The following is a 21,142-nucleotide window of genomic DNA, read 5'->3' as shown; positions in this document are numbered from 1 at the left end:
ACACAGCTGCTCCCATTCATTTACGCATTGTCTGTGGCTGCTTTCAAACTACAATGGTGGAGTTGAGTGCTTGCAACAGAGACAGAACAGCCTGCAAAGTCTAAAATATTTACTCTCTGGCCCATTATAGAAAAAGCTGGCCATCTCCAGCTCTGGTCTTATTTCTTCCCTTTACACATAACATTTATTAAACATCTTCCACAAATAAGACACTTAATATACATTTTTGTGTTTTACCATCACAATCATACAGATGGATTCTGGGTCCCTTCTAGATCACAGGGTCGAGCAATTTGCCCAAGGGCAAAGAATCTGAATCAGGACTGGCTACGTGGTTGGTGGAGCCTAACGTATAATGAAACAGTGAGGCTTCTTGTTCCAAAATTATGAAGAATTTCAAGATGATGAGAGCAGAGCAACCAACCAAGTGTGGGGCCTTCTCAGTGCAGGGCCCTGTGTGACCTCACACAAGCCCCCAGCTCTGACCTGGCCGGCTCTGAGGTCTGGAACTCTCTCTTGCATGGCTGACCCCTGAGGCTCATACACCAGGGCCAGCATGCATTGCCACAGCCAACTACTGCAGTTTTCCTTTGGAGAGGGAATCTTCTTTCTTGAGAAAGCACACCAAATCTATTTCCAACATCCCTGAACTATGCCCTTCCTTAGCCCCCACGTGGAAGCTGCTCAATAAACATGATTATTTATATTTAAAAAAACTGCTCTCCTTGTCCCAGAGAGGCTTTAAAATAGCTTTTCTGTAAATTATTGCTGGATTAGTAGATATCGATAACGGCCAAAGTAAAGCCAGACATTGCAGGCATTACTGTTGTAATCCTTCTTCTTTTTTTTTTTAAAGACTTTATCTATTTATTTGACAGAGAGAGAGCACAAACAGGGGAGGCAACAAAGGGAGAGGGAGAAGCAGACTCCCCACTGAGCAGGAAGCCTGATGAGTGACTTGATCCCAGGATGTTGGCATCACGACCTGAGCCTAAGGCAGACGCTTAACCGACTGAGCCACCCAGGCGCCCCTACTGTTGTCATTCTACCAAAGAGAAAGCAGAGCAATAAAGACATTATAGCTTAATTTGCCACCACTCAGAATTTTGTGGAGGACCCCAAACTAGACCCCAGTGTCTCCCAATGTGAAACTCGGGGCTGTCTCCCCTAACTTGTGGCAGAGAGCATTTCCATCTGGGCATGCATCCCATGAGTATTGAGGAGTAAGTGACAGCAGTTCAACACCACGTGCAAAGCCAAGCCAGTGATCATTTTAAAGAATGCAGCATCTCATGTTATTTGATCACTATATTCTCTGAGCATTTAATCCTTTCAAATATTTTGCAATCACTTCCTCTAATTACAGAGAAAACACATTGGAGTGATGTGCGAGCTCCGGAGCATCCCCTCCTGTTTCCTTCTCTCTGTTTAATCAAGAATTTGAATCACCTTTCAGCTTCCTAATCCTATAATCCTAAAAGGAATTTACTCTGCTCCAAACCACGCTCGGCGGCGAGATTCTGTACAGTAGAACCTGGAGCCCTTGCACAGGCTGTGAGAAGGGAGGATGAATCCTGGAGGCAGGCTTCCTTCCAGAAACTCAGGAAATTTGGGCCCTTGGAAACAATCTCTTCTCACTAATATTCTGAAGATGTGGATCTGGGATCCCTGTAGCAGGTTTACCTGGAGGGCTCAGTGAAAATTCTAACGTTCTGAGTCTCATTCCAGCCATACGAAATTGGAGTTTGGAGACAGGGAATCTACCTATCATCTATCTATATTTAAATTTTCCCAAGAGATTCTCGTGAGTACCAAAATTGAGAATCAAGTGGCTAGCTGTCCATATTCTCATTTTATGTCCATTGTATTTCTGTGTTACTCCTAGGAAACTCATGAGTGGTTGACATTATACCCTGGTTTAAAGATTATGATTTATAGGGGCGACTGGGTGGCTCTGTCGGTTAAGTGTCCGACTCTTGATCTCAACTCAGGTCTTGATTTCAGGGTTGTGAGTTCAAGCCCCATGTTGGGTTCCACACTGGGCATGGAGCCTACTTAAAAAGAAAATTTAAAAAAAAAGTTTATGATTTATAAATATACAGACTCAATTAATGGTGTAGCTAAAAAGACCCTTGATCACTATGGATCATTGCTGTGGGACCCAGAAAGAATGTGAAGGGACTATAAAATGGGCATCTCGACACTTCTAGCCATTCTAGGTTACAGGCAAAGGTGCCTTGAGTTAGTAGCTCATCTGAGTTTCCAGTCAGGGTGTCTGCTCCTCTCATAAGTCTGGGCACTATGACTAGGTTGTACCCACCAGCTTTTCTACAACAGCCAATATTCTACTTACTGCCTCCATATAACACAGGCATGTATGAGAAATCTCAACATTTTGATATCCAAATTATACTAATTCAGCACACACAGAAGTACATTAAAATCCTTTCTCGGGCCATGGGTCTGTAGTTCTTGTTCAGTGAATATGGTCACCATAACTCAGAGTAAAAGCTCACTGCTGAGGACTCGATTGTCTTCCCACATTACCTACATCTCCAAAGATGACCTTGTTTTACCACCACACATCTGCTCTTGTTCATCTGCTGCCAGTTACACGTCTGCTCGCTCTTTTCTATTGCCCTATTCTCCGAGAGCAGGAACAGCGTTTCCTCATTTTCTCCCCTCTCACAGACGCACCTGCAGTGTTTCTCACACAACTCAATTAATGCCATAAACTGGTAAGAGATGATGGCCCCTGCTTGATTTGAGGAACTCATCAGTAAAATGAGCCGATGTGTCCCAGACCACATGCTGGGAGGAATACGGATTTGTAATACACCTTCTCATCAGCCCTGGGTCGCTAAATAGGGCAGACTTTTTTTCTCGGAGCCTCCATATGTTCAACTCACATGGATCAATAGAAACACCATATTGTCTCCACAAAAGCTTTAGATCTTCACCCCTTCTAACATACAGAAAGTCCCAGATTGTATTTTCTCAAATGCAGTGATGCACCGAAACTTCGGCTTACAGTTTGGGAGAGGGAAGGAGCCTGCGGTGAGTTTCATGCCACAGACTGGGATATAACTCAACTATGTGGGTTTTAAATAGTCCCAAGTGGACCTTGCAGAACTCAAAAGCAGAAAAATGCACCAATGCTGGGGCTCAGACACAATGTCAACCTCTGCAGCGCTCTTCTGCAAAAGGCAGAAAATCAAAATTTAGAAGCGCACCGCTGCCCAGCCAGAAGCAAGGCAGAGTCCCAACAGGAGTGAGCCAATGTGCTCTGGGCGACAGCTGGGTAAACACTTCTGATAAAGCCTCACGGTTTTGCTAGAACCTTGTGTGTGTGATGGTACAGTTGGGTGGACTGATAGCTGCTTAAATATCTGTAAGCAAAGAGTACTGAGTAAGGACACTGACAAACTGGAGTAGAGGAGTAGGAACACAAGGATGGTGATGAAAACGGTACGAGGTTAACAGGAAAAGAACACGGATATTCAGCCTGGAGAACCAAAGTTTGGATGGAGAGTGGGGAGAATGGAAGATGACTGTTCTCTTCCAAATGATCAAAGACCAAGGCGTGGAAGAAGGACTGGACTTATACAGTTTGTTCTGGTGGGCAGAAATAAGCTAATGGGTGAAAGGTACCAGGAGACAGATTTCAGCTAAACAGAAGGTGTTTTGCTGAAAATCAGAATGGTACAGAGATGGAAGAAGCTACTGGAAATTTTAGAAGAGGTACAACGTCCTTTTGTCAGAGGCAGTTCTTCATGAGATGAGAAGTCAGAATAGTGGAATTCCCAGACAACTTTCAACTCCGGCTCAAAGATCCCATGTGCTGAAGCCTGTTCCCTCATCTCCCCCATACCACCCTGCTCAACCCACCTGCCAGGAGTAGTGAGTGAAGTAAATCACGATCAGCCATGGTAAGAGGATCAAATGTTACAGGAATGCAGAGCCCACAAAGCCCTGCTGTGAAGGTACGCTCCTCTCCTATGCTTTCACTGATGGAGTGAAGGTATTCTTATCAGGGCATGTGTGCAGGAAGCGGAGTGAACAAGGAAGAATGGGGAATTGATTTTTGCCCCACCAATATATTAAGTAGTATACCAAATCTCTTTAAAAAGGTCTTTGGATTTGCCACTTGATATTAACGAATAACTTATAATACATCCCAAATGAATTTTTCTTGTTGGCTGGAATAAATAGACCTAAATATTTTAGTTTCCCTGGAGAGAAGTCATTTGGTCCTCAAATCATATGCTAAACACTACACTGTTAAGTTTATAAGTCATCCTAAAATACTTAGCCACTTGTCCAGTTGGAAGAAAAGACAGTGATTTCTGGAGAGATTATACCCTAACACCACCGCCCCCTTCCCACTTGGAGGCAGCGTGGGGTTGTGGAAAGAGCTCATGTGTGAGCCCAACCACCTTCTCCAACAACTTGCTGGGGCACCTCCGGCAGCCATTTCACTTCCTCTGTCAGAGGTTACTGCCAATTCATACCCTAACCATAATCACAGAGAAGACTGAACACCACTTGAATACCTAATTATATTTGAGGACCAAACTCAGAGAGAGAGAATAGATTCAAAATTCATGATACTTTCTGCTGGTCTTAATTTTTCAAAATTCTCCATGACTTCGTGAAAGACTTCTATCCATGGTGTCTGATGTGAAATCATAATTTTTCACTTATGTTTTCAACAGCGAGTTGGGTCTAAATGATCTTCGGTTCTCGGTGGCTGAAATCCATTTAGATTCTCTTGATGGCCCTTTGTTGATTCATGGAGATTTGTGTACTGCACTTGCTTCATTCCTACATATTACTTAATTGAATGAAACGGGAGAATGTGTTTTTTCCAAATGCCTAAGATGACTCTGGAAATAACCATGGAGAGTTAATATTTTTAAGTCCACCTCTACATATCACTGTGGACATAGCTGACAGAAATTCTATATGCCTATAATTAATTAACATAATAATTTTCTTTTCCTCCTTATGATTCATAACTGAGCACCAAGGGGGTCTTTTATGCATACAAATGAAACTTCATGACAATCTAACAAGCTCAGTATTACTACCTCAATTAAGGCCAGTGCTACACTGAGGGGTATAAAGAAAAAAAAATGATCCAAGTAAGGTCACCAGGGACAAGACGAGTCTAGGCATCCCCTGTTTACTAGGGAGGCAAACAGGCAAGTCTCCTCCGGGAGGAATATGTAAAACACATTTATATTTACAATTGCTTCCTGCATGGCTGGCTAAATTAATGTCATTTTGCCAAGCTTCACAAAGGAAAAGAGAGTAGCATTTCCTGAAGCCTCTGGCTGGTTCTGGCAAACAGCTTGCGGAGAAGAGCAGTGACTTACTTGAGATGAGTTAGGAATCTATGCGGCTGCTGAACGGAAACTCAATTGTCATTAGAACAGCTCTTTATTTTTAATTTCAGTCCTCAATCACCTCTTTGCTCTCGGAGGTTCTTTGCTTCCACTTTCAGCTTAGTTGCAACTTACGTTCTCGCTGACTGCAGATCAAGAATGCAGATCTGAAACTTAGGTGTGCCCTATAGTCTGTTTAACCTTGGAGCAAAGAAATGGACAGTCTGGCATGTCCAATACATAAGACAGAAACTCTCAAACTACTTAGACTGTAAGGAACAATAAAAACTACATTTTTCATTGTAATTGTACACACATAGCCATGTATATTGTGTGCCTGTTTCATGTACAATAAAATAAGAATTTTACGAAACAAAATTTGCTTAGTAAGTATGATGCATCTGGATATCCCCACCCCTCCTCCTTCTCCCACCCTCTTTCTTTTCTTTCTTTCTTTCTTTCTCTCATTCATTCATTTATTCATTCATTCATTCTTTTGCTAGTAGTAACCCACCAGATTGAATTCACAATCTGCTAATGGATTATGAGTCTCCATTTGGGAAAAAAAAAAATCTAGGGTAAGGAACAAAAGCGAAACACTTTTTGCCACTACAGAAAGGTCACACTGGTGTGAGGAAAGTACATGGATCCAGTAGCCAGGAGACTGAGGGTCTCTATGCCCACTGACCACCAGCTGGGCACCAATTAGAAAGCAGGATGAAAGCTCTGGGCCAGTCTATTTGAATCTCCCCTCCCCCAGTTACAAGTTGTATGAACTCGAGCAAATTACTGAACCTTTTCATGCTTTAGTTTCCACATCTTTCAGGTGGAGCATTCATTCACAGCACCTTCTGTCAAGGGCTATTTTGAGGATTTGGTGAGTTAATATAGGAAAAGTGCTTAGAATAGTGCCAATGCCTGGCCTTTGGTAAGCAGTCAGTAATGTTATCTAATATTTTTAAAATTGAAGTGATAGCATCTGTTCTAACTACCAAGATGTTCACTTAGGTTTTTTATTTGTTTTTCAGAAGATGGAAGGAATTGAATGGGGAGAAATGGCTCCAAGTCATTCTGGGAACAAGCCTGGTGATGTCATTTGACCACAAGCTCTTTCTGAGTTAGCAATGGTTTCTGAAATAGTCATTCTAATCCTAGATGGCAGAAGTTTTAAGCAGAAAATTTCAGTGGATATTGCTAATAACATCACACTGGTCAGGGCCCATTTAAAATACTGTGCCAAATTCTGAGGATGATGTTTAGAGTCAGAGAGACACCAGAGAGTCTATTCTAGGGAAAGGTGAACAGCACTGAGGAAGGGATGGAGACTGTATCATTTAAGGCTTGAGAAAACAAGAGGTATTTAGCTTGGAGATGGGAAGATTTAGGGGAACCTTAATAACAGCTTTCAAATGGTTGAAAAATTATTGTGTGGGTGAGGAAGACAAATTAGTGTGTAGGAGTCACGATAAAACCAGTAGATAGAAGTTTCAATGAAATAGATTTGAACTCTATATAGAGACTAATTTCCAAACAATAAAAGCTGTCTAGCCACAAAATAAGTTGCCTGGCCCAACAGGAAGCTCTCCGTCACTAGAAACAGTCCAGCGGAGATGAGATGACCTAGTAGGTGTGCCTAATTGAATTCTTGAATTAGTCAAAAGATCAGATCAGATAGAGCCTCTTTAGAGCTAAAATTCTACATGATGCCACCAATAAATGGGCTTTAAAAGGCCTAAAGCTATGTCCATACGCAAAGTGACATTATTTCAATGCTGGCTGCACCTGTCTGCATCACCCAGAGTCTGTGTAAGTCTCCAGAAGACATTTCGTTTCCCATCCTTAATTCTTACACATGACCAGTCCTAAAGTTCCTGACGAAATCAGGAACAAAGTTCCTGATTACCCTTGGGTAGCCATATGATTCTCCATTGACAGAATAGCTTGGTCTTTGTACAACAAAACTTCTTGTCTACAGTGAAGAGCCAAGAGAGTTTTGTTTTGTTTTTTGTTTTGTTTTGTTTTGTTTCAGCCCTTTAATAGCAAACAAACACTTTGGAGATAACTTGGGCTCCATGTAAACTGCTCATTCCTTCTCATGCCTGAAAACTGTCAAAATGTTTGAATGTAAAAGGATTATTCGGGATTCACTTTATGAGACATTTGAGCTTAATTTCTGCTGCTTTTTCTCACACTAGAGGACCCAGGATTTCCCTCTCCCGTCAGCTCTGAGTCTAGGTTTCTCATCTTGTAGGTGGGTTTGATTAATATGTCTTTGTCAATCATGTGCAAACTCCTTTAGAAAGTGAAAAGCAATGTTCAACCGTTCAAAAATAATATTTTACAGTTCCCATCTCAAGACGTTTAAGACAAAATTCTCTGTGAAAAGACATGTGACCTAAAGAGGAAAAAAATGCCTCCATTATACAGAACCAAGATCTTCTGGCATTTCTGAAGTAGGCCTCTGGATCGGTCAGATAAACAGGGAAAGGAAAAACAGAAGCTTAAGCAATAGCCCAGGAGATCTGATAAATATTTATAGCCAATTGGGATCACAGAGGCCTCAGACACAGTATTTTGTCTCAGGAATAAGACATTCACAGCCTGTGTTAACGGTACAGTTATGGGAACCTCGGCTCCCTTCGGTGGAACAGACCCATTCATGACAAGTCTAGAAGCTGCAGCTGGAACAAAACCCCATTACATGACTTCCTCTCAAGCCAAGGTTGGGTTATGTTATAACGAGACCCTATCTCCACTCCTGCCTGATGCTCATAGGTATCTGGATAGGGAGGAGGAAGACAGGTGGGGAAGAAAGGATTACAAGGAAAAGGATCAAGAAGTGCTTGGTGAGAAGTAGTGCAATTAACATTGTATTTATACTTATTTATACTTGTTTCACGTCTGTTCTGCTTTAGGAGACCAAGCATTACACTGGAATATAGTAAGTCCACCACAGTGTCTGGACCAAATTAGATATAATATGCACTTGTTATAAATTCTCTCCTCAGCTCACTCTTTTCCATCAAAATCCTGCTCTATCTTCAAGATCCAACTCATCCAGCTTTGCTTCTGTCCACCTTGTGACCTGGCAGACCCCGGGGCATTGCGTATAGTGTAAGACTGCGTCCACATCTGTAAGGAGAATAGAGTGGAACTGAACACTTCTACCTGAACACTAAGTCTAAAGAAAGGAAACAAATTAATCAGGACTCCATTCAACTGCAGGCCTATTTCTCAAACCAGTTTCCTGGAATGCTTTGCAAACAGTAGGCACTTAATAAAATTTGCTGATTAATGTAGAGCAAACATAGGTGATCAAATGAGTGAGTACATATAGTGCTTTTATTTTATTTCATTTGCACTGATGCTCTCTTCCTTCTTGTCAACATTTTGGCATTTTGTGTTTGCCAAGAACTGTAGACTTGGAATCGGAAGACTCATGTAAATTCCAAACCAGTAGGGTCACTAACTAATACTGAGAGCTGGGAAGAATCATTTAATCTCTTGATTTCCAGTTTCTTAGTGTTAAAACTTGGATAAAAGTGATTACCCTGACTAGGCTATGGGTTTGATGTGAAAATTAAATGCAATAATCATTAGGAAATTGTTTTTTAAGCAACAAAGCACTATCAAGTGTAAGATAAGGTGGATAAGTTATAGTCTAAAGGTCATCTCCTCACCTTTCTTCTGTTAGCTGCAGGCTTAGGTTACTTTGGGGGATCCCCTAAATTAAAGAACAGAGAAAAATGGGCATATTTGTCCAAATAACAACCTGATAATATATCATTTTAATAGGACCTACGCAAGCATCTCAGAGTGCTCCAAGATTCCTGTGGAAATGGTTTCCCTATTTTGCAAAAACTCCCTCACCAGGCAGAGAGTAAGAGGATAACCTCCTAGATGGAGCAAAACTCAGATGGCAGAAGAATCTAGTAACATTTACAATTAATCACCTTTCTGTGTTTTACAAAGGTGTTCTTATCCTGCTTTTCATATAAAAACAAAACAACTGGATTAAGAACATATAAAACAACAACTCTTCCATTAAATGCTGGGAGAAGCTATACTATCCGATAAAGTGGGAGAAAATTTTCAGAGAAATTGGAATTTTAGAAGAATTTCTCATGGCCAGTTATTTGTCAAAATCACAGAACAGAGCTTCTCCACATAGAGGGGAATGAATTACTGGCATCTACATTTAATAGGACCTTTACCTGTCCCTTCTATGTATACCTGGACACGCATACACATATATGAAATCTGTCCTGCGTTAACTGCATATCACAGGGCCCTACCTCAGCAGTTTAATGCAGCAAGCTTCAGAGACCCTCCCTGCAGAATGTAACAAATGAGGACCTCAGTTTGGCTCCTTGAAGTGAAGAGTCAGTGCTTTCACATCTGGGAGTCACTCTGGCCACCCCTTAGCGATGCTCGGAGGTCTCGGGGGCAGATGATCACTTGAGCATCAATAGACATCATTTCTGATATACACTCACCACATGACGGGGGCCAAACTGAGCTCTGCAGGGAATTAAAACAAGCTACGTTAACTGATCAAGTCAGTTTTTGGTTGGTTGTCGGTTTTCAGGACAGGCATGAGTAGGGATGATAAGTAAGGCTCTTCACAACAGTTCTTAAACTTTTAAGGGAAGAATGAACATCTTGGTACAAAGTTAACTTCCTCTTTTGATTCTTTTCCTCCTAGTTTGTCAAGAAAATGGAATATTTTTAAAGCCTTTAGAGGCCTATTGGTGTCCCTGGAGATTAATGAAAGAATCAGAGAAATCCTAAAAGCCTCAGCAAAATTGTTTCTCTTTGTTTTGAAATGCTAAGGGGAAAAAAGGTGGGAAGGATGCAGCCTTACACTAATGGGGGGGGGGAAATATCAAAAGTTTGTTAGGGGATATATTCAACTTTCAAGTCAATGAAGTCCTGCAGGTAAATGAAATAAGCTGGCTGTTTTTTTTCCAGAATAAAAAAGTATGAGAGAGAGAAGCTTCCACTTGCTGGTGAGTGGCCAGGGGTGTTATTTGGGACTCCTTATACCTTTGGGAGAGAATGAGTAGGCATCACTCGGGACATGATCAAACCAACTCTCTGGTCCCCAAGGAGAAGTATCAAAACTAAAGCAGTCAGCTGACTTGACTCCCACGAAGGACTGGCTGCCAACTACTTCCAGAACTGCTTTCTTTGCACCTTTTTCTTGGACTTCCGATTTACTATCCATTGGTTTCTATGCTCCAAACCCCTGGGCAAGCTGTCAGTGGCACTGATGTTATTAATCTTCGGTGGCCATGTCATTGACAGTCACAGCTCATATAAGTCAACACAAGGGATAAACATAATAGAGGGGCATTAGGCCTTGAGTAGACAAGGTTAAGTCTGAGGAAATGAACAGGCTGATTGTCACCGTTTTAATAAAAGCACAAAGCTCCTTTATCTGCTATATAACTTTTTATTTTGCACCAATGGGAAGCCTATTCCTTTTGGTATGAATTCAATTCATAAAGCTTTAGGGAAGATAAATCTTTAGCTAAAGAACAGAGAGAACTGTATCAGCTTTGAAACACTATTTCAGGGGATCCTGTAAAAAGGTTCATCCAAGCACTGACCCGAACAAAACAAAACCTCTGAGTGTGCTCTGAAAGTGGCCTATATGTGACATTTGATGAGCTGCTAAGAACACACCTTCACACAGGCAGAGCTAACTGGTTCGCAAGGGGATGAAACCCCTGGTTTGGGTTTCATTGGCTCTACTTCTCACCAACTGAAGTGCATGGCTGCAGGCTCAGCCTATACAATTCAACTCCCTGGAGGCTTGGTGTAGAAACTTATCATCTTCCCTGGCAGAGAATAGGACCAGCATTCTGGACTTTTCCACGAAGGAAGGGGCTGGGGCTGCCTGTCATCGAGGATGGAGACTAGACGTTCCTCTAATGTGTAAGTTCCTCACTGAGCCCAGAAAATGATTTCCATTATTTGTTGGTTAAGATCTTTTCTAGCTTGGCTCTCCTGTCTTGCACCCAAGAACCCTTCCTTCCTCTGACTGAGCTCTTATATTTTGGAGACTGGGTCCCTGATACTTGCAGTTGGATCTCCTGCTGCTATTCCTCTTTGTGATCTTCATTTGACCACCTTGGATTAGGCCTTTGACATCCATCTGTTCTCCCCCATCTTGGATAAGTCCCAGGCATCTTGGATAGAGCTGGTCACTGCCTCATTGTATTTTCTGCCTATGCCTTTTCTTGTAGTTACTGGCCCAAGAATACCCATCCTGGGTGTTCACCCTAGAAAAACTGATCCTAGCTAGTGCCTGCTGCTGTCTTCTAATCCTAAAGACCTGCTACAGCCCTTGGCCTCAGCCTTCACATGCTCCACCCTGCTTTCTCACACTTGAGCCCTCATTGAGAACAGGGAAAAGCCTTTGCTCTATCATCTTGTTACTGGAGCTGCTTTTTCTGCTGTAAGAGTAGGAGTCTCTAGTCTTTTCAAGAAGGGAATTCCCAGGTAATCTTTTTCAGATCTTGCTCAGAACAGATGGAGCTATAAACACCTGGTTGGCTGGACTGATGTGCCAACCAGGAGACTGGGGACTTCCCCAACTGAGAACAGTGGCCCAGCTGATGAAGGAGGTGTGATTTCTGTATGTCAATGACTCATGGCCTCAGATGAATGGTGCTAGGCTCTCTTCAGTCATCAAATACCTCCTAAAGGCTCACTGGGCAGGCATTGCATGAGGTAGGGGAGGTCAAAAAGCCTTCTTTTAAATGGCACCTCCCTGTATCAGACAGTTTTCATTGGTCGTTTCTAATCCTTCTAGCAACACTCAAAGGGAGTTCATGTCCCCACTGGACAAAGGAGCAAACCAGAGTTAAGTAATTTTCTCAAGGTCATACACCTACTAAAAGGAAGAACAAAATTCAGAACCAATTCTATCTCACACCAGCTACCAGTTCTTCCCAAATACCACATGGTGACACTACTCACTCATTTACCAATTTATTCAGTCAGTCAGTCAGCAAACATCCCTGAGAGTCTATGGCAAACCCAGGGTTTTTGCTAAGTTCAGTGTGGAAGATCCTTCACCAGGAATCAGACGGTCACTTTGGCAGCACTTAATGGGAAACTCTTTGGGAGGCTTTAGAAAGCTGTCACTTATGTGGGGCATCAAACAGAATGGTTGGCATCCTTTTAATTAACAATAATAGTAAATGTACAGTCCAGCAGTCTTTCAAAAGGAGAAGTGGTTGCAAGCTATGGAAACTCCTGAAGATTAAGTTTTCTCTGTATTTCCGATGGGCGCTGAAGCTTAAGGGGAACTGAATACACCTGAAAGGTGATGGGGCTCTTCCACAGACAACATCCGAACATACCCAAGGGCTATAGATTCTAATTTTAAATCGAAACCACCTCTACATATGAATATAAAAGTATATATCAAACTGGGTAAAATATGCAGGCATCAAAAAGGGAAAGGGAAAGGTTTTAATCCAAGTGGGTCAAGGAACCTCTTGGACAAAGTAAGTAAAGATTTAAGGAGCCAATACTCCCAAGCAGTGAGCTATGACAGAGCTATACCTATTTGATAGAGAGAGAGTGAGCAGGGGGAGGGGCAGAGGGAGAGGAAGAGACAGAATCTCAAGCAGACTCCATGTTGAGCATGGAGCCCAACACAGGGCTCAATCTCATGACCCTGAGATCATGACCTGAGCCAAAATCAAGAGTCAGACACTTAAAAGACTGAGCCACCCAGGTGCCGCAGAGCTATATCTATTTTTAAAACATTCATTTATATCCTATATAGCCTCTGGAAGTCAGATCTCTAAGGGATGGGATGGCATGGGATAGGATGCGATGACATGGGTCGGGATGGGATAGAATGGAAAAGTGTAAAATACTAGAGCTGGAGGATGACTTCTAAGGCACCACACGTCTCCATTTGGTAAGGAAAGTGAGACATGTGACTTGACTGACAGTTGGCGTGAAAGCTACATCTGCGGCTTCTGGGGGTGCAGAAAAGCTAAAGGCTGATTTGATTCCACTTGTGCTCAGCTGTCATCTTGAGGTGACAAGGAAACTAAGACACCCACCTAGGCACTGAACTTAAAAGATACAGAGAGACTCAGATTACCCACATTACCCTATTTTGGAAGGACCTCTTCAAGATGCCAGCAGGGTCTAGCCTCATGGACTGGAAGAAGCTTTCTTTGAACAAGAATATCTTCATTAACACATTTTTCCATGTATCATCTTTTGGCAAACATATAAACTATTTCCCTAATGGTACACTTTGAATTACTCCAAGTTGCTGGGGATCCCAGTTTCATTTTTCCAATGACCTTATTTTGGTTTCTGAATCAAAAGTGAATTTGAAAAGGTTCTGGGCCCCGGTCTGGGAGTAGGGATTGCAGCCCCTAGGCTCTCAATGCTGCCACTGGGAACCTCATAGGGCTTACTTCCCTCACCTGCACAGCGGGTGTTTGCTTGGAAAGGGTGGCAGGGCAAGAGACACATAGAAGGCAATGTCTTGGAGAAACGCCAAGCTTGAGAGGCCTCCCAATCACATGTATTAAGAAAATACTCTGTCGCAGGCAGAGCACTAGGTCCCTTACATGCACACCCAATTACTCCTGACACCAGGTGAGGTGAGTATTGTTTCCTCCATGGTCCATGTAAGAAAACTGAGGCTCAGAGAGGTCATTGAACTTGAAAGAGATCAGAAAGCTAATAAGTGCTGAGATGCAGTCTCAGGTCTCACACCCGGACCTGCACCTGCAGAGCCCCCTTTGCTTACTGCCTTCCTTTCAGATGCCGCCCCAAAGCACCCGGAGATGGGACACTCACGAGGCACAGCGGGTAAGCCCCTTCCCTTGCTGGGAAATTCTTCCTGAGTAAACCAGAAATATGCATCTTTGAACAAATGGCCATTGGTTTTAGTTTTCTGTTGGGGAACAATTAGTTTTGCAGAGATTCTAAATCTCTTCTCTGTGTAGGACAGAAATGCACAAAAATACATACACGGGTAAACAATACCAGCTACCCTGCCATCTTATGTCTGTGGACAAGAGAGCAAAGGACAAAAGGGGGGAAAGCTTTCAGAGTCTAAAGGTCATGGTGAAGCCCTGCTGTCACTTTACCACTCAACGGCTAAAGACTTCGAGCAAATGCATCTCTTCATCTGCCTCCACCTCTACTTTTTCTTCTGTAAAATGGAGTGAATTATCCTTGGCTATTGCACAGGCTTCTGGTGCTCAAGAAGGTATATAAAACCACTACATAAATAAAAGCTATTTTTGTTGTTCATATCCTGTATACTCCATTAATTTCACAAGTGCGAGGAATAAAATACCTTTTTAAAGAGTCTCTCTGGTCACAACTTTTGGTAGATGGTCCTGTACTGAGTGTAGATGCGTTCACACGTGAACAAACATTCTGATGAGCAAATCAAGACTGATACAGGTTTAAGGATAAGAAGAATCACTACGACTGGTACAAGGGCCAAGTTCCTTCACTCGCTGGATTGTTTGTGGCATTAAAAAAAAAAAAAAAGATATAGAGGAAGATGGGAGATGATTACTTGCCGCAGGAGGAAAGTTGAGTTTCATGGCTGAGCTATGTTAGTGACTCTGAGACTGGCCCAGCCGGAAGGGGGCAGACACACGCTCACACCCCACGGAGATGACTTTTGATGAATGGCATCTTGGAACGCCCTGCTCCCGGTGAAGGCTGCGTCGCCAAGCCAGAGGCGTCCTCCGAGTTCACCTGTGAATACATGATCTCCCCAAAGCCAAACAGATCCCTGAATCCTTTCCAAGTCGTGCCGATGAGGAGTCTGGATGCGGCCGCTTCCTTCACTGTTGGTTGTCGAGTTGCCAATGCGGAGTCCACAGGGCATGATTTGATGCCTGCACCTCCATTTAATGCTTTGTATGTTATCTTGTGATTTCTGAGGACCACTGCTGTCCCCAGGGGTTTGCAGGAGACAAGCTCTGCCTCTTATCTGGGAGCCAGGGACATTATCTAAACAGCTGCCACCTGCAGAAAGGCTGGTGTCAAACCAAATGCACTGGCTGAAGTACCTTTTTTAGGGGAAACAACACATATGTGCATGTGTGTCCATGCATACACACACACACGCACACACTCCTGGAATGAATCATTTGCAAGGCTGCCAAAGCCCATAGCATGAGCTATGCCATGCTAACCTGATATCCTACAGATGTCTCCCCTGTCCCCACGAGATCCCGTGTCTGCCTTCCTATCTAAAATAGGACCTGCCCGATGCCAGTCTTGTGGGCAGGGAGCCTTCAGCAGCAGCTGGGAGAGGGAGGGCCGGGGGAGCCCAGAGCCACTCGCTTGGAGTCGCTGGCAGCTGTCTTTGAATTTGGGAGAATCCTTACTTCCCCAGGCAAAGGGACCTTTATTGTAGTCATAGTCGGGAAGGAGGAAGAGGCAGGTTAAAAAAAAAAAAAAAAAAAAAAAAAGATGACACAAAGGTTGCTTGTCACAAAGCAGAGAGAATAGCTTCCCATTCTCCTCCAGGCTCTGGCCTCAGATGACAGCTGAGCACAAGTGGAATCAAATCAGCCTTTAGCTCTTCATCTGCACCCCCAGCAGCCCCAGATAGAGCTTCCACGCCAGCTGTCAGTCAGGCCAAAGCGCTCAGTAAATGCCCATGATTAGCGCCTTCCTCAATTGGGAGTGTAAATGGAGAATCACAGCTCACTCCCCAAAGTAGCTGGAGCCACACACCCATTAATTTCTACGGAGCCAAATGTAACTAGAAAATGAATGTTCCTGAACACTCTCCAAATTTTATTTCCCTTGCTAAAATGTTGGGGGGGGGAGGGATATCTTCCTCTTATGATCTCTTCTCATATTTGAAATGATCTGTACGTTTGACATCCAACCAAATGATTCTCCAAGGGAGACAATGAAGGCCCCCGCACCCCCATTCGCCAGTGTTTAAGGCTTAATGAACTCTTGGCGAATTCTCTCCTCCCAGAGCTTCACGTTTGTTATTACTGTTTAATGGTGAGCTGTCCAACACTCCAACATGCCAAGAAGCCTTTTGCTTGTAATCAGAAAAAATATATTTATTTACTGGTTGCGTAATCTGGCCAGGTTTTCTGGAGATCGCCAAGCTCACTAAGAACCGCCACACCCAGCTGTGCTCTTTGTATTTAAATCCAGGCATTTTCCAGGGAGAGGGGCGCTGGGTCCAGCCTGCCCGGCTGCTCCCGCCTCCATTGCAGAGATAATCTCCCTCAGCTGTGTATGAATCTGGACTGAGAGGAGTACGTTCAGAGCTCGAAGCCTTTGGGTGCAAAAGATGCTCTACAGATGCACATTCAGGGTAAACAAAACCCATCAGGCCCCTGCAAGAGTCCGACGCCTGATTGCACTACACACATCACTGTGGAATCTGCAATCGGCAAAGTAATTGGTGTTATTACAGCTGATGGGGGATTTCTGATGCTGCCCGAGCTCTCCTTTGAAATAATACTCAGCCATTTAATTTGTCCAGCTCTCGTTTGGCTGATTGCTCTTTTCTGCTGGAGTTTATCAAGAATGAAACATGCTGTCTCTCCAGACGCCTGTAGGCTGAGATTTCACAGGCATTTCTGTTTGCTACAAGCCCCCCCCCCCCCCCCCCCCCCCCCCTTTCTTTTCCCCCCCCCCCCCCCCCCCATGCCTTGGTCTCCTTTCACAAGATACCAGTCTTGCAGGAGGTTGGAGGCGGGCAGGTGGGGGGGGGGTCAAACTTCAATTTAATTCAAAGCTGCCTACCTCTGGTTCCAACTCCAGAGGTACTGGAACACGCCTGTTAGACCATAAAACAACGGTGAAAGACAAGTAAACCTCCAAAGATTTGGCTCTACTAAAGGCGGCCCATGAAATTTGTTAGGTCCAAAAATCAGACAAATAATAGACGACACCTTCATTATAACCACAGGCTAGAAGGCATTAGAGAAACATAAAAACGTGGATCTGTGCATTTTTGTGTGGGTGACCTCCTTACACCCCTGGTATCCGCGCATGCATGCCTAGACTGGGTTCTACAAACACTTTCCGAGCACGTACTTCTTGTCGGAACCATGCAGACTCTTTCCTTTACACCACGCTCATCCCCCACCTCATTCCTCACTTTGGCATTTCTGCTGCTACCCAGAGGAAGGGCAGGAAAGCTAACTTTAGCCAGCTGTGTTTTCCCACAGTACAGACGAGGCTGGAATCTAGGCACAGACCTCTCATTTCCATCAGCAAGCTACTTGCCCTGCAGTGATGGACTGCTTACTGGAGATAGCAGTCCTATGGCCAGTGTGCCCCTCTTCCACAGGTGCCCTGCCAGTCTGATGGCCCACGAAATCTAGAACCCACAGGCTTCTTGAATCATGCCTTGCCTCACTTTTAATATAGGAACAACTGAATTCATGGATCTGAAATTCATCGTATAAAATCCCCCAAATCCCCGATCCCTAACCCAGTCCCTCTGAACAGCCACCGTCCAAATGCTCTTTGGTACAGTTCCTCGCTGACTCTTCTGGGCGCTAAGTCACGGTGCCTATGATTCTTCAACATGGTTAGAGCCAAAGTGGACATCCAGAATTATGCCGAGGATCACTGGATGAAGGGGGTTGGTTCAGATGAGGTGATACTCCGGTGCTTGAAAAAGCTCTTGAGACGTTTATTTAAGATCATTTTTTTAAAAAAAGATTTATTTATTTATTTTGTGGGGGAGGGGTAGAAGGAGAGGGAGAGATAAGCCCAAGCAGACTCCACACTGAGCGTGGAGCCCCACATGGGGCTCAACCTCATGACCCTGAAATCATGACCTGAGCCAAAACCAAGAGTCCGACTCTCAACTGACTTTGCCACCCAGCTGCCCCTATTTAAGATCATTTTAATAAGTATGGCTAGTTCTTCTCCATGGGGAAGAGAGAATATGTTAATTCAGAAAGTGCCATGGGTGGTAGGAGAAGGAAGCAATCAATGAAGGCACTTCTGGGTGTTCTTGTCTCCCAGCCAGTGGTCCCTCTCCATCCCTATCCATTTCTGTCCATCTCTACTCTCCTCCTTCCCCTTCTAGGGTCATTCATTCAGGGCCAGAGTGTCTGCCATTGCTCCCTCTGATTGGCAAGCATCATACACCAAGTAATGAAGAGATTATGAGGGGTCCAGATTTTTTGTTTGGTTTTTATCTTTTTTAATTCTTTGGCAATCCCAAATTCTAGCCTAAAGCTGCAATTCGTGCTCAACCTGACTTGAGCAGTCCAGGGTCAATTCCAATTACGTAACTTGTAAGCGTAATAAGCACTGTAGCGCGCACTGACAAAGTGCTCACCAGACTCCAGACACTATCCTTCGAGTCTATCTATTCAATCCTCCCCAAAACCCATCTCTCACCAGTGAGGAATCTGGGCCACAGAAAAGGGAAATAACTTGTGGCGGTCACACAGTTAGTAGAGAGCAGACCTATGATTCTAACTTACCAGTTTGCACCCAGCACTGGTGCTCTTAACTACCAAATGATAAAGCAATAGGAAATATTCCCCGTGCTAGATACTGGATACAGAAGGGTGGGAGAGGTATATGTTCTATTTCTAAATAAGCATCCATTGTTACTAGCTACAATAATAAAGATGACAACAACATCACATCAAGTTTTTTCGTCTTATGCATCACTGGCTTGGGATACCTGTTGGTGGCTTTGCCAGAGGTTTTGACAAATATTTCTAGGAAGGTAGGAGATGCAGAAGGAAGCTCAAGTGTAGAGGTGGAGGAAGGAGATGGTCATTATCAGGGAAATATCGGAAAGCCAGGGAGAAGGTTGTTTGCAGGCTTAATGCAGCCTCCAGGCACAAGCCAGCAGATGGCTGGAAGGCGCCGCTCGAGGACTGCAAGCTGTTCCACTAGGAGGGGCCCTTCTCCTGCAGGAGGGGGTGGGGGTCTCCTGACACCTCTTCATGGATCCCTTTTGTTTGGAACAAGGTGGTAGGAAATGGTTGGGTAGATGGGTGACAGGACAAGAGGGCTGAAACGTGAGCCAGGCAGTATGCTTGGAAAGAATTTAAAAAGTGAGTTGGAGGGCTGGGCCTTCTTTCTTTCTCATGAGGCAGGCTTGAAAATATCCTGCTAAAGGAAATAGGAGGAGGACACCTTCTTTCAAGCCTAAGGTGGTCTGTGAATTTGCATTTCCTGCATGTGAGTCACTTCTAGATCTAAAAATGTAAAGAACAAAAGGATGCATTGTTTTAAAATCTAGACACAGGGAAATCTGACACTGTAATCCACTAATCCACTAATAAACACACATATTTGAGATACATCACCAAATGTTGATGACCCCAGGCCTCAAAAGCAAGCATTGCAATAGGGAAATTTTTAAGCTCCCATAGCGGCCCCTTAACCAAAAGGACTGGAGAGAAAAACAAGAATAGGAAACTAGAAACATGAACACAGTGGAAGAAGTCACAAAGTAATTAATGTGTTGAGTCTCAAGGGAGAATAGAAATCATCCAATCCTATACCTTTGTTGCTAAGGTTTTTTGTTTTTGTTTTAGATGGGAAGATCACAGTTAGAAGAGAATCCTATTCAAAGTTAATCCCCACTGGTTGGCTTCACTTTGGTTTTATTTCTATTCTGAAAAGTTGAGCTTAAATCAGATTTTGAAAGGCTCAATCATTTTTAAATATGCTAGCAGGGATAACTTATGTTGATTCCTTTGATAAAGTGGAAAAACTTTCTGCATATGAATAACTTCTCCTTTCCCAACACCCACCTGCCATCTATCAATTTTCCTGGTGTGAACTTCTGCACATTAGGTTTAAGTTCGGCCCACCTGCATGAGGCCCTCAGATGGTCAGAGAATCTTGGAAGAAACAAAATATTCACCAAAGTCTAAAGAGATTTAGTATCCCAGGAGAACTTATTAAAACTTCAGAATATTCCACTGAAATGCCAGACACTCTGGAAACACCTGGAGAACTTCTTTCTCCAGGACCAAATGCCAATGCTCTGTTGTTGTTGCTGTTGTTGTTGTTTTAAAACAAAACATTAAAAACACTGTCAAGGCAGACAATGCAAAAAGGTGTACCTGTAGATGAACGTGTCGAGTTCTCATAAGTAATAGTGTCAGCTGAGCACAGGGCAGCTGTATGCACGTGAGCAAAGCATTTTGTTAAAGATGTTCTGCTATTGTCAGAGAGATCCATGTCTGGAAAGATAAATAATTAAGTGGGTTGCCTTAGGAATTACGGGAAAGGATCCGTGCTTTGCGTAGGCATCCTACAAATAGAAAGACACCTTTACAGCTGGAGCCATTCTGGGGAGGGAGAGGGGACATTATTTGTAATACAAATACATTCACATGAGCTCACAGAAAAAGGCAAAGAAAAACAAGAGTCCAGAGCCTATCCTTTTGATAAAGCTAGGAACCTGTGTAATTAGAACAGAGCTTCTCAAACGATTATCAATGAATGACCAGATATTTTTACCCTGACCCATAATTTTGTAGGATTACTTTGGTAAAATACTATAAAGATAAATTAGTAGGAAAATGATCACATGCTTGGATGTTATGGAAACACTGAGTGGCTACAAAGGTTTCTAAATATTCTACTTCTAAAAGTATCTCATGCTGGGCCAGTGACACACTGGACAGGCCAGCACTAGTCTGCAGCCCACACTCTGAATAGTATTGAACAAGGAGCAGAGGTACAGAGCGGCTGATAGAAGGCAAGCCAGAAGAAAG

At 43.4% G+C, this 21,142-nt stretch overlaps 1 protein-coding gene across 1 annotated transcript in view; it reads right to left on the bottom strand.

Annotated features, from left to right (window-relative positions):
- SETBP1 (SET binding protein 1) overlaps positions 1-21,142 on the bottom strand; it is a 373,273-nt gene that overhangs the window by 159,267 nt on the left and 192,864 nt on the right.

Source organism: Ailuropoda melanoleuca, chromosome 14, assembly GCF_002007445.2.
Source record: "Ailuropoda melanoleuca isolate Jingjing chromosome 14, ASM200744v2, whole genome shotgun sequence".
Lineage (NCBI taxonomy): Eukaryota > Metazoa > Chordata > Mammalia > Carnivora > Ursidae > Ailuropoda > Ailuropoda melanoleuca.
This window is presented reverse-complemented; position numbering and strand designations above follow the sequence as displayed.